The sequence below is a fragment of the Geotrypetes seraphini genome, chromosome 2 (assembly GCF_902459505.1).
Source record: "Geotrypetes seraphini chromosome 2, aGeoSer1.1, whole genome shotgun sequence".
In the NCBI taxonomy this organism is placed as follows: domain Eukaryota; kingdom Metazoa; phylum Chordata; class Amphibia; order Gymnophiona; family Dermophiidae; genus Geotrypetes; species Geotrypetes seraphini.
In genome coordinates, this window is record NC_047085.1 from 342,838,849 (window position 1) to 342,851,813 (window position 12,965).

Below are 12,965 nucleotides of genomic sequence, written 5' to 3' on the forward strand. Positions count from 1 at the left end.
CCACATAGTTAGTTTTGGTATTCCACAGAATGCAAAAATAAATGTAAGTGGTAAATTTGAATTTATTCAGACTTGTGTATGAAAACTCAAGAACGAAGGAGGCAATGCTTTGCTCCCTGGCAGGAACTCTTTCCTGGGAGAAAAAGGGTTTTTTGTTTCCTTACATTTCTCCCTGAATGCATAATTCAGCTATATGACCCACTACAATTGCATGTGCTTATTCAATCTTGAGTGGTGATCAGTGATGAATTGAAACAGAATTGGGTATTGAATTAAGTTTGGGGATCTGCTCCTTTGCTTTGAACATTGCTATATTTCCTATAAAGAGGCTCTCTTGCTTTCAGTTTCTTGGTATCTCATTAATTGTGGTCTAAATTCCAATTTCCTTTAATGAGTATTAGAGTATATGATTCTATAATTATTCTGTTTGGAATTGTCTCGAGATTTCAATCTTGTTATATAGTGTAAAATAGCATAAAGAGAAAAAAAATCACCACATTATAACATTGCCTAAGGATAGCTGAAGTAAAAAAAAAAAAAAGTATATTTAGAATTTCAGTCTGCAAATGCATATCATAAGTCATTTAATGAAAGTGAATATGGAACATAGAATTGCCATAACTGAAACATTACATACATGTCACACGTATACATGAAGTCACTGCAACTCATTGATATAGATGATATGTATGATTATGTACCATAGTATTGTTCCTGTGTAACAATAATTAATGTAACCCGTCTTGAACTCCAATGTGAGGATTCATAGAAACATATCGACAGATAAAAGCCAAATGGCCCATCTAGTCGGCCCGTCCGCAGTAACCATTATCTCCTTCTCTCTCTGAGAGATCCCACGTGCCTATCCCAAGCTTTCTTGAATTCAGATACAGTATCTATTTCCACCACCACTTCCAGGAGACTGTTACACGCATCTACCACCCTTTCCGTAAAAAAGTATTTCCTCAGATTACTCCTGAGCCTATCACCTCTTAACTTCATCCTGTGCCCTCTAATTGCAGAATTTCCTTTCAAATGAAAGAGACTCGACTCATGCACATTTACATTATGTAGGAATTTAAAAGTCTCTCTCATATCTCCCCTCTCCCACCTTTCCTTCAAAGTATACAGATTGAGATCTTTAAGTCTGTCCTCATACGCCTTATCATGAAGACCACACACCATTTTAGTAGCCTTCCTCTGGTCTGACTCCATCCTTTTTATATCTTTTTGAAGGTGCGGCCTGCCCTGGAATATAAGATCACACATAGCATAAAATGATGGATAAACAGTGCAAACATGAGGTAATGTTTGCTGTGTTTTATAGCAGGGAATATTCCAGAATTGAAATGAATTGCTGTGCTGTTGGCTAAGACAAGTACTCAGAATGGAATAAGGGTTTAATTAATTCAGTGACATGAGTCTTGTGTTACGTATGCTTTTAGTTTTAAGATGCTAATCCCAAAGTAAGTATAAACTGAGCTATTTCAAATCCTTTTCTAGTCCAATAATGTTTCCATGGATAATGACTGTCCTTTGCATCTGAACAGAAGTATAATGTTAAAATAAAAACGGATAATATCTTATGGTTCGCATTCACGACTGGCATTTCTATTTCAGTCAAAAACCCTTAAAAATCATTTCTTTGTCTGGCCCTTATATTTCTGTCTCATTCATTCTTCCACAATCCATTTCTCAGTTTCTCTCTTATTCTGTGTTCTCTTCAATACAGTTTCTTCTCTTTCTTTCTCCCCTTCCCTCTGTTTGAAGCTCTTTAACTAAACCACAGTAAAATTTGCACTCACTATGGCTTAAAGTGAGACTTTTCCATATGCTATCTGCAAATTTAATGTGGTGACTATTGAATTAAATGTGCAGATACTGTGTGATACAATGCTTGAAGTTAGCACATGTTTTCCGTTGCAGGTCCACAGATGTGGAACATACCACCTGGGGTTTTATGATTGTGCACATGTGCTAACTAGTTTAAGAAGCTATTGGAGAACCTTTTTATAACTATATTCACTTGTGATTAACTGAGGGTAAGCGCTATTGGAGAGCTGAGGGATTGTTTGTGTTTTTCTTGTGTGTGTCTTACTGTTGAGGCAGAATATAACTTTTTAAAATAAAGAAAGAAAGAAATCCAAAATTTAGATGCTGGGATAATGCATGCTAAGTGTGAATTCTTTGCTTGCAAGGCTTGGGGTAACCCCACAACTGTTAACTGTTGCTGTTGCCTTTATCCCAGGTGGCTCTACATGAACTGCTGCCACTGTTGCTGGCCCTCTATTATCTTCTGAATCAACTGTTCCATGTTTCTACTTATTTGGTGGAGTTGGACCACAGTAAGACAAAAAATAAATCCTTCCTGCCTGTTCCGTTCTGTCTAGACTTCTGGGCTCTGACTTGGGGCAAAACTATTCTTCTTAACCCCTTTGAAATAGAAAATAAATAATTAAAAATAAAACCTGCAGTGTTTATACTTAAGTCCCCAATTATTACAGAATTATGGGTCAGCCTCTTTAAGACAGAGACTTTAGCCACCCAGTGGTGCCTACATACTGTATTTGTGACAGAGTAGGGCAAGGTGCTCAGGAGATGGTCTGCACAGACATACAAACCATACTGTGGAGTGTTCAGGGTAAGAACTTTTAATTAAATAGCTTTACGAAGCCTTTTACCTCATGGGTTTATTCTTCAAAGAAACAGTTATACTTTCCAAGTTTTCTACTAATCTAATGTCATATTTTCAGTAGTTTCAAGTTTATTTATTTATAATTTGTTATACTGACCATCACAGGTATCAGGCTGGTTTACAATATTAAAAATTTAGAAAACATAAAAAATTGAAATAAAATAAGGCAGGTTGTAGCCTAGACAGGGACAAAGTTTAGACATGTTAGATACAAGAGGAGCTGGGGGGGAGGGAGATTTTAATTACATCGAAAAATAAAAATAAGAGGAAGGGAAGAAAAGAGAGGGCTTGCCACACCCCATACATACCCCCCTCTTCTACGAAATTGTGCTAGCGTTTTTTAGCGCAGAGAGCCGTGCTGAATAGCCTACGCTGCTCCCGACACTCATTGAGTTTCTGTGAGCGTCAGGAGCAGCGTGGGCCATTCAGTACGGCTCTCTGCGCTAACAAACGCTAGTACGGTTTTGTAGAAGAGGAGCATAGTCTTTATCATAGTTTCAGCAAACAGCTTTAGTTAGTATTTAGATACAGCTTTAGTCAGGCACTAGTAGAATTTTACCTTTGACAGACTATCAATAAAACAGATCAGCCCTTCTATTCAGCTCCCCCATGCTCCTATCCTCCTCCTGGGACCTTTCTCTCTCATTTTGGCTCTGCCTTTTAAGTTCTCCAGTGTCACTTCCTGGTTTCCTCCTTCTCTCCCCTCCCTCCTCCTTGAGGAAATCTATTTATCAGCGCTGTTCTGGTTTTGGGAAAAAATTGGCCAGGAGGGAAAGTGCCAGATTTTCCTTTGGGTTAGTTTGTATCTGTGAAGAAGTGTCATGCAGGATAAGTGGCAATATTTCATACTCTCTGATATAATGGCTTTGTCTCATTAAACATGCTTATGAATAGAATATGCTCAGTAATTGTGTTCTTTATAACAGTCAGTACCATTTTGTCTGGCTGGTTAAATAGTACTGAATACCATGCAGTTAATCTCTGCTATGGCATCGTCTTCCCTGAGTACCCCTTGTATCCTTTTTTCATCTGGCAGTCCAACTGATTTGTTTACCAGCTTGTGGCTACTAATAAAATCCCCTTCCTATGTGTTTTTGCCTTCAATGTAATCTTCTTTTGAGTCTCTCTTTGCCTTTTTTATCAGTGTTTCGCATTTGATGACATTCCTTATGCAGTTCCTTATTATCTTGAGTTGGATCCTTCTTCCCTTTTTTGGGAGGATGTTCTTTTAGCTCTAATAACTTCCTTTTCTTCACTTTTTAACCATGCATGCACATGAACAGAGCTCACAATGTTTGTACTTGAGTCAATGGCGAGTTAAGTGACTTGCCTGAAGACACAATTTGCTGGAGGGGAGTTGAACCCAGTTTCCTAGGATCACAGTCCATTGCACTAGCCATTAGGCTACTCCTCCACTCTACAAAGCATGTGGCACTTAAGCATCTCCATTTATACCTGCCATCAACAAGGCATAAATAGAAGTGCCTAAATGTAGGTGCGCCAATGTGGGGGACTCAGATGCTATTATAGAATAGGCTCAGTGGCGTAGCAAGGATGAGAGGTGAAAAGGATTCAGGTCCCAATTCCTGCCCCATACTTTCTCTGTCTCTGTCATATGTAAGTCAGGTACCTGGGGACACATCTTAAAGACCAGAAACCATCTTTCAAATATGTCCGTCTTTTATTATGAGTTTCACATATTTTATACGAATCAGGTTTGTCAGCATGTGACGGCATGTGACGTAAATACAAACCATATATGGAAAGTCACATGAAACTTTAAACACATCAGCATTTTTCCTATCTGGAGATTGAAGTCCACAGAGGGTCAGAAAAAGCCTTGACCAGCAGAGCTTCTAATCTAAATCTGTCTGTAAATACGGCTTAACAAAACAATTGAATTCACTTCACATTATCTCTGTTTAAACATTACCTGTCCTTGTACCATCTTCAAAGAAGGGAAAGATAAACAGGGCCTACCTTTGCATCTTTAAACAACATATGCCTAAGGACACTTACTAAAGTTCTGATACGTGTCCCTTCAAATCCCCTCTTACGTCATGTAAATGACGTCACAAATACACAGCATGAGCTGGAAGGGAGTGATACCCTAGGTATGTCTCTCAAGGAGGGGTCTTTTAGGAGCTGTAATACGAATAACACAGTACATGAGCAGTCAAGACAAGAGTGCAAATAATAAGGGATTATGCATTCAACTAAAGTGCTGATCCCAAGAATTAGATAAATCAGAGTTACATTTGAACTCAGCAAAGAGGTCTGCTAATTTCTGAATGTCCATAGGAGGACCTATATTGTAAGAATTTAACAGAATTCTCAGCTAGAATCATATCTAGGGCCATATGATTTTGAGAACCATCTCAGAAGTGGAGCCTAATTAATCAGTAATACCTTGCAAGGCGTCCCTAGAATAGTTCACAACGCGTTGCTGATTATAATAATTTTAATTAATCCGATCAACATTCTTATTAATAGTAATAAAGGGAATAAGGAACTCAAACCCAGCCTTAACCTGAGCTCGGGCCTTAAATTCATCTGGGACCCCTCTTGGGACCCCTATAGCATCTATGTATACATGTGATCAGATTTATATCAAGACAAATAAAAGGAAAAACCATGTGAATAGGAAGGATGCCTTTCAGAAAGAATATGCAGAAGCATAGTAACCTTAACTAAAGTGCACTGGCCTATCCACTGGCTGGGTAGCTTAACAGGGAGCCAAAAGTCTCCATAAAGCCAGTAAATATCAAATCTGATGCAGCAACAATAGGGCATACCTATGAGCCAAGACAGAACAATAACCTGGGGGTAAATTACCTACAAAACTACCCTGTGTCAGATTAGAAACATGACATGTGTAATTGCCCTTATAGATGATAACGGCAATATCAAGCTTTTGCTGTCCTGGCAACAAAGGGTATTTAGAACACTGCAGTGCACAAAGGGGATAGGTAAAATTAGAGGAGATACTGGTAAATAACCCAGAAAGGCATGGTTGGATACCAGGAGGGAGGTCCAGAGGTTCGGTTCCTAGATGGGGTCTAGCTTGAGCACATATGTAACAATTACTCTTATTATGTTGATCAGCAGTGAATTTCATCCATTCTAACCAAAGGTTACGTTCTGAAAACCCTACCTCAACAGCCACAATATCTTCAAAAGTGGGATTGGCAATAGCCATCATGTCAGTAAGTTTATTGAATGTAGGGGCCAGTGGGTTAGCATTTTTTGGGGCCCCCACAAAATGGCGGGAGAAGATGAGTGGAGGTAGATAGATCCCGTAAGAAAACTGATGGGTCGGATAGCTAGACCCACCCTTAAACCACATGTCCATAATGTACATACCTTCATCAGTAGGTCTAGGGTTGTCAATAGTAAGAGAAAGCTTAATAATTTGTGCAGGAACACTTTTCCTATAACAGTGTCCAACCTTATGAAGGGTCATACAAGTAAGCAGTGATTTACCATTTTGGTCCACTGTTTTTCAGGGTATTTTCTAGTTTATAAGCCCAGTCAGTATCAATATTCCACCCTACCACTCCCCAGAATGCACACTTAACCCCCAACGTGAGTCAGTAACATATATATATATGTCCTTAGTTTTGGGAATCTCTGAGGACCAATGGCACAGCCTTGGGATATCAATTGATGAACAGTCCACAATGTCACAATACTCAAAGGAGAAGGTGGCAACTTGCACACTGCTGGAATTATACCAAAGGGTAGCATCGGTCTTTTCTGGATTCCAATTGAAGGACAGCCTTTGCGAGGGAGTAGTCCAGCTTGACGTCGTGTTCGCAAAGAGGTGTCGGGGGTGCTGTTTACAGCAGGAGTGTCATTTACAGATGGGTATGGGCAGAAAGTGTCATGGACCCAGAACACATCATCCCTGTAGACCCAGTTAGAAATGATCCATACAGGGAGAAAAACTAGCAGCAGCGGTGCCAGTAAGAGAATGATAAAGTTGGTAGAATGCTGCAATGAGATCATCATGTTGTTCCACTGGAGGAGGTGAAATCTGCGCAGGGAAGACTTGCTTCTGGGGTTTTAGGTTAACCCTCTTCAAGCGACTTGCGTGGATCCAAACAGGAAACTCCTCAGTGAGTGCAGCGGGCCTGGGCACAGCGATCACAGTAGTAGGAAGGCCAAAGGGGAAATCCGTCTGCTTCCGATCCTTGGAAAGCTTCTGGACAATCACCAGGCTGGAAAAAATGGGTAGGAATCTGTGGAGAGAAAGGAGAAGTGCAAGACACGTTTCTTTGAACAAGCCCTAATATTTCAATTAGCTTTTAGACGTATTCCCATGGGGCGGGGAAAGGTCATCCCGTGAGAATCTCAAAGGGAGAGCAGCCAGATGTCTGTGCATACAGAAAGAGATACTTGAAAAGAAATGCTTGAAAAGCATTCCAAATATCATTCAGCAGCTGTACTCCAATGTGATCCAAATAAGAGATAGAAAACAAGAGAAACCATGTTGCCTGTACTGAATGTGGCAACATGCAACAATACCAATTCATTCACTTAGCATAGCTATGGCAAAAGAGAGACAATACTCAGTTACTTAAGGTTCTTAATTGAACAATCCAAAAAGATATGTTTTTGCGAGCTGCATATAACTATTATGCACCTCAGAGAGACCATACTGATGTACTGAATGTATTCAGAAATGTATATTGAATGGATCATATGTAGGGAACACCACGAAATAAATGCTGTATAAAGTAAAACTTTTTCTTAAACATATAACCCCTGACTAAACTTCATTCAGAATATAAAAGCTATAAGTAAAAGAACATTGCGCAGTTAGGCTAGTAAGAAGTGGAAAAAGAGCTCTAGAAATGGCCAATATTATGTATCCTGGGGTACCCACTAAACTAAAACAAGTAGACATGACACAGACAAAACATAAAGTTTTAAGCGTGGAGCTATTACTCCATCTGTCAAGTGTGCAGGGCTGAATTTAACTCTGCAAATAAACACATTGATATAAAAAAACCAAAACAACAAATAATGTATATCATAACCATCTCATATTTGAAAAAAGGCATAAAGCTAATGTCTCTTTGGAGTGTCTCTATCTCTGCAGTGATAAAGAGGACCCGTGGAAAACATTAGAAATATCTGTGCCAAAACGGATCTGGGATGGCTATGTATAAATCCGGAAAAAACATTTTAAATTAGCAACATCCTAATTTCAGCTAAAACAATAGAAAGGGATTGTATTTTCCAATTTATTTTCAATTCACAACCGTGCCAGCTGTAATTATTGAGCTATATATCTCTGTATCAAGGAGCAAAAGGTCAAGAATGAAGATATCACTAGCAAGAAGTTAAAATGTCGAGCGAGCACTACGATAACCAATACCATGATATTGGGCAATGAATAAGGGAGAGTTAGCAGCTGGTATCCAGGGTTTCCCCTCTTTGCACCAAAGTCCGTCTAAAAGGGCGGCTTTGGGCACCTGCCAAACGCCAGGCATCAAATTCAGAGGAAGCTGTGAAAAAAGAGAGGAAGAGAATCCTGTTCACCCATGAGACCCAAAAGCCCATTTAAAAGAAGGGCTTGAACATCGTGAAGAGTATGAAGGGTAATGGGGTGACCAAGGGTCAGAGAAGTAACCATCTCTACCACCATAGCACAAGCAGCCAGGGAACTTGAACAGGAGTGACTATAAAAAAAGGCAACAGAGCGTAACTTACCGCCATGTTCTCCCTTCATGGTGTTACAATAGTCCCAAACAAAGAGATAAAACATGTGGGCATAAGCAGGAAAACCCAAACCTGAGCTAGAAACCAAAGCACATCTTAAATGTCCAACATTTCATAAGTCCATCTGATAAGAGCAGTCATTTCAGAAACCAGGGTCTGTCTCAAAATCTGGTCATAGAAGGAACAAGCAGAGATCCATTGGCGGCAGTGACCAATCATAGCAAGAAAAGTAAGCATGTCTTTCTTGTTAGCTGGGCGGGGCAGACCCAGAACAGCAGCAATGCAGAAAGTGCAGATTTTCCTCTGACCATGAGACAGGACAAAACCCAGGTATTTCACTTCAGATGTACACCAGTGCAGTTTATTTCATGACACCTTGTGACCACACACAGACAACCATTATAAAAGGTGAAAACTATCAATCGGACAGGTCTCCTGAATTATGGAACACAAAAGTTGTACAAAATGAGAATAGGACCATGAGGGGCAGTGCATGACTTGTAGAATAGCCCGAAGGACATTCCACACTAGGTATACTGTTGCTTAAAGGTGAAGGCAAAAAAAGAGCTGAAAAGCTTCACCAACAGGGACTAAAATAAAACATTCTTTAGGACAATGACAGAAAAAAAAATCATTGGCTGCCGGTGGAATGGTAGAAGAAACATAAGTGCAATGAGAATTACCAAAACTCTAACAGCCCTAATAATGCCATCAGCTTTGACAACAAGAGCGATGGGCGTATTATAAGAAGAGATGGTGGTTTTGATAATGCCGGAGAAAAGTCAAGAGACAAGCAGTGGAATCTCACCTTACTGCTTGATAAAACCAAGAATGAGTAACTTCAAAGAAGCACTATAGGGGGTCAGTGGAAGCCCAAACAGAGAAGTCTGGGGGAAGGGACAAAAACATTCATACACGGATCCTGATAATGAAAGCAAAGAACAGATTAGCTTTGCTCTGCACAAGAAAGAAAACCTCTAAAACGGAATTTTTTCTTTTTCTTGTTTCTTTTTGTTTATGATCCAGCACAGAACACAAAGGAAGCAGCCGTAGAAAAAACGCACAAAATTAGGGCTTGTGTACAAACTACAAGGGAAAGATCTTAGACTGATTCAAACAGCGCTTTCAATTCATTCCACATAACAGCATGTCCTACCTCAGTATTAAAGATTGGTGACACAGAAAGATGGGAGCTGAAGGAAAAATGTCATACACACACACAGCCGTACAAGTCTCATTTGTCTAGGAGTAAGTGCCTTTATGACTCATTACAAAAGCAATATAACAATGCAAAAATATTCGCTTATCTTACCTTATAAGCGAGGTACAGTAATAAGAGACAATAAAATCTTAAACTCTATAAAAGTTTTTAACCTTACAAATGACAGAGTGGGCAGGGGGGTTCTATAAATAATTTCATTCTTCCCGAAAGAATGGCAGCTGCTTATATATATGAGGGGTGCTTACCGAAAGTACCCCGAAATTTTTCCCAAAAAAAACTCCATAATAGAACCCAAAGCTTGAACTTAAAATAAAGGGTTGGGTACAGGTCACCACTACCCAGTGAGTATTAAAGAACAGAAAAAATTCAGAAATACTCACAAAATACCGGTGATATCATCTGCCCATCGCGGACAAGCCCCCAACTGAAAAGGATTCAGGTCCCAATTCCTGCCCCATACTTTCTCTGTCTCTGTCATATGTAAGTCAGGTACCTGGGGACACATCTTAAAGACCAGAAACCATCTTTCAAATATGTCCGTCTTTTATTATGAGTTTCACATATTTTATACGAATCAGGTTTGTCAGCATGTGACGGCATGTGACGTAAATACAAACCATATATGGAAAGTCACATGAAACTTTAAACACATCAGCATTTTTCCTATCTGGAGATTGAAGTCCACAGAGGGTCAGAAAAAGCCTTGACCAGCAGAGCTTCTAATCTAAATCTGTCTGTAAATACGGCTTAACAAAACAATTGAATTCACTTCACATTATCTCTGTTTAAACATTACCTGTCCTTGTACCATCTTCAAAGAAGGGAAAGATAAACAGGGCCTACCTTTGCATCTTTAAACAACATATGCCTAAGGACACTTACTAAAGTTCTGATACGTGTCCCTTCAAGAGGCACCAAGAGTGGTGGCCCTTCGCCCTATTCTATGCTCTCCCACCCCTATCTGCTCCTTCCCTGCCCCCTCCTGCCATATGCACGCCTTCCTTTTCCCCCAGACCTCTACAATGTTCCTGGCGTGAGTAGCAATCCTAACCTGCTGCTCACGTCAGCGTTGTCTCTTCCTCTGACATCGCTCTCTAGGCATGGGTCCAGGAAGTGAAGCCAGAGTAAGAACTGACTGGCGTGAGCAGCAGGAGGATGGGGATCGCTGATCGTGCTGGGAATATTAAAGAGGTACGTGGGAAGGAAATGGGCGCGCACAGTAGTGGGAGGGAGGGGGGGAAAGAAGTGAAGAAAGAGAGGAGGACAGGTGCCAACACCTCCACTAAGACGGCGCCCAGGGCAGACCCCCCCCCCTTTATGCCACTGAGTAGGCTTTTTCCTCAGAGAAATGGGACACCTAAATAAAGGCAGCTTGTTATAGCACTGCCTTCTTACTGCAGTCTAGTAAAGTACTGTAACCAGGGCAGGATTAATTCATCGAGGGCCCCTAGGCACACAAGTACACAGGGCCCCCTGCTCCGCCCCACCCCACCATGCACCCAGGCGGAAACAGGAAGCTGCGTCAGAGGGAAGCTTTGGGCAAGCAGCACCGCTTGCACAATTACAGTTCCCGTTGCCTTTCTTACTCGCGTTGCTTGCTTGTCTTACTTTCTGTCGATGGGGGGGGGGGGCGCATTGCCGATTGGGGGGGGAGGCCCATGTTGCCGATCGATGCTGGAAGGTTCCATCGCCGTTTGGAAAAAACAATGTTGATGCCCTCCTTCATCGGGCCCCCCTGACCATTTCGGGCCCTAGGCACATGCCTACTTGGCCTATTGGTTAATCCTGCCCTGACTGTAACTTTTTAAAGATGCATTAATGAACCACATGAACATTACTTCCCCATGTCTCCTTCTATTCCTCCTTTACATATTGGCTATTTTTTCTAAATCATTGTTTTTGGAATCCAATAATAAAGCTTGTTTCTTTCATTTCAGCAGGGCCGCCATCAGAAATTTCTGGGCCCCTTACTGAGCAATCCTATTGGGCCCCCCACGCACCCCTTCCCCCCCCCCCGACTCCCCCTTCTTCCATGGGCCGAATACACACATACTTTTCTCTGTCGCCGCACTCTTTGGCCAAAAGATTTGTAAGCCTGCAACCACGTCAAGGTAGACTCTTTCAGCAGGGCCCTAACCTAACCTAAACTAAACTAATCTATACCTATCTATTCTAAACTAACATATGTCTAATACTGAACTAATAACAAACTAACAAACATCTGCATAATAAATAACTAATAAATAATAGTGCTAGTAGCTATAATTCACTTTTGAATGTAAAATCCCAGTTAAGGATTTCTTTTGACCTTTGTAGGCCAGAAGTAGATCACAATTGTACAATATTTTTTGTAACAAGTATTAAATGTGTTTTTATAAATACTGTAAGCTTAATAAATATATCAGAAAAAACTACACATCTGAGCGCATATCTGAACATACACATCTGTATGATCCCATCCTCCTCTGCTTGCCTATAGCTGCATCATGCATGTTAAAAATGTATGATATGTTGATATGTGCACCTTCCTTCCTTCCCATCCATCCTCCTCAGCCTGTCCTTACACATCCACAGCTGAATGTTAATGATGATGTATATGTTATGATGATAAATAAGTGCATATGAGCACATCATTAACATGCAGCTATGGATGAATATAAAAAAGAAACAATATTCGGTACAATTGTCAATTTATAAATCAGCGTCTTCTCCCCATTCTCTCTTCCCCATTTCCCTTCAGCGTCCTCAGCCCACTCTCTCTCCACTTTCCTTCAGCACACGCACATAAAAACAAGCAAGTAACTTATATCATTTTCATTCTATTCATTCATAGAAATTAAAGTCTAAATAATGCCAGTTACATAACAAAACATGATTTTACAAAAATAATTCCCTGCAGAGTCAAGCCTTCAAGGATTACTAGATGTCTTTCAGCAGTTCCCCTCCCTCCCTCCCCCTTACCTTTGTGGCCAGGTCAAAATGATCTACCAACAATAAAATTTTAAAAACACAAAGCACGCTGTATGCAGAGAAAATGTTAATTATCATTTATATTCCGCGGGTTTTCAAAGAGGTCAAGGCAGATGACTTTATGCAATGTCACCTCAGTAACAACTATACAAAAATAGACAAATATTCCCCCTCCCTTTTTACTAAAACGCGATAGCGGTTTTTAGCGCAGGGAGCTGCGCTGAATGCCCTACGCTGCTCTCAACGCTCATAGGCTCCCTGCGCTAAAAAACGCTATTGCGGTTTAGTAAAAGGGGACCATAGTGCAAAATATAGACAGCATATATAAATTCTCAAAGCAGACACATTTTG

The 12,965-nt window shown here is 40.5% G+C and overlaps 1 protein-coding gene across 4 annotated transcripts in view; it reads left to right on the forward strand.

Moving 5' to 3' along the window:
• The window catches only part of CNTNAP2 (contactin associated protein 2), a 2,440,986-nt gene that overhangs the window by 774,554 nt on the left and 1,653,467 nt on the right, over positions 1–12,965 (forward strand). The window lies entirely within an intron of this gene.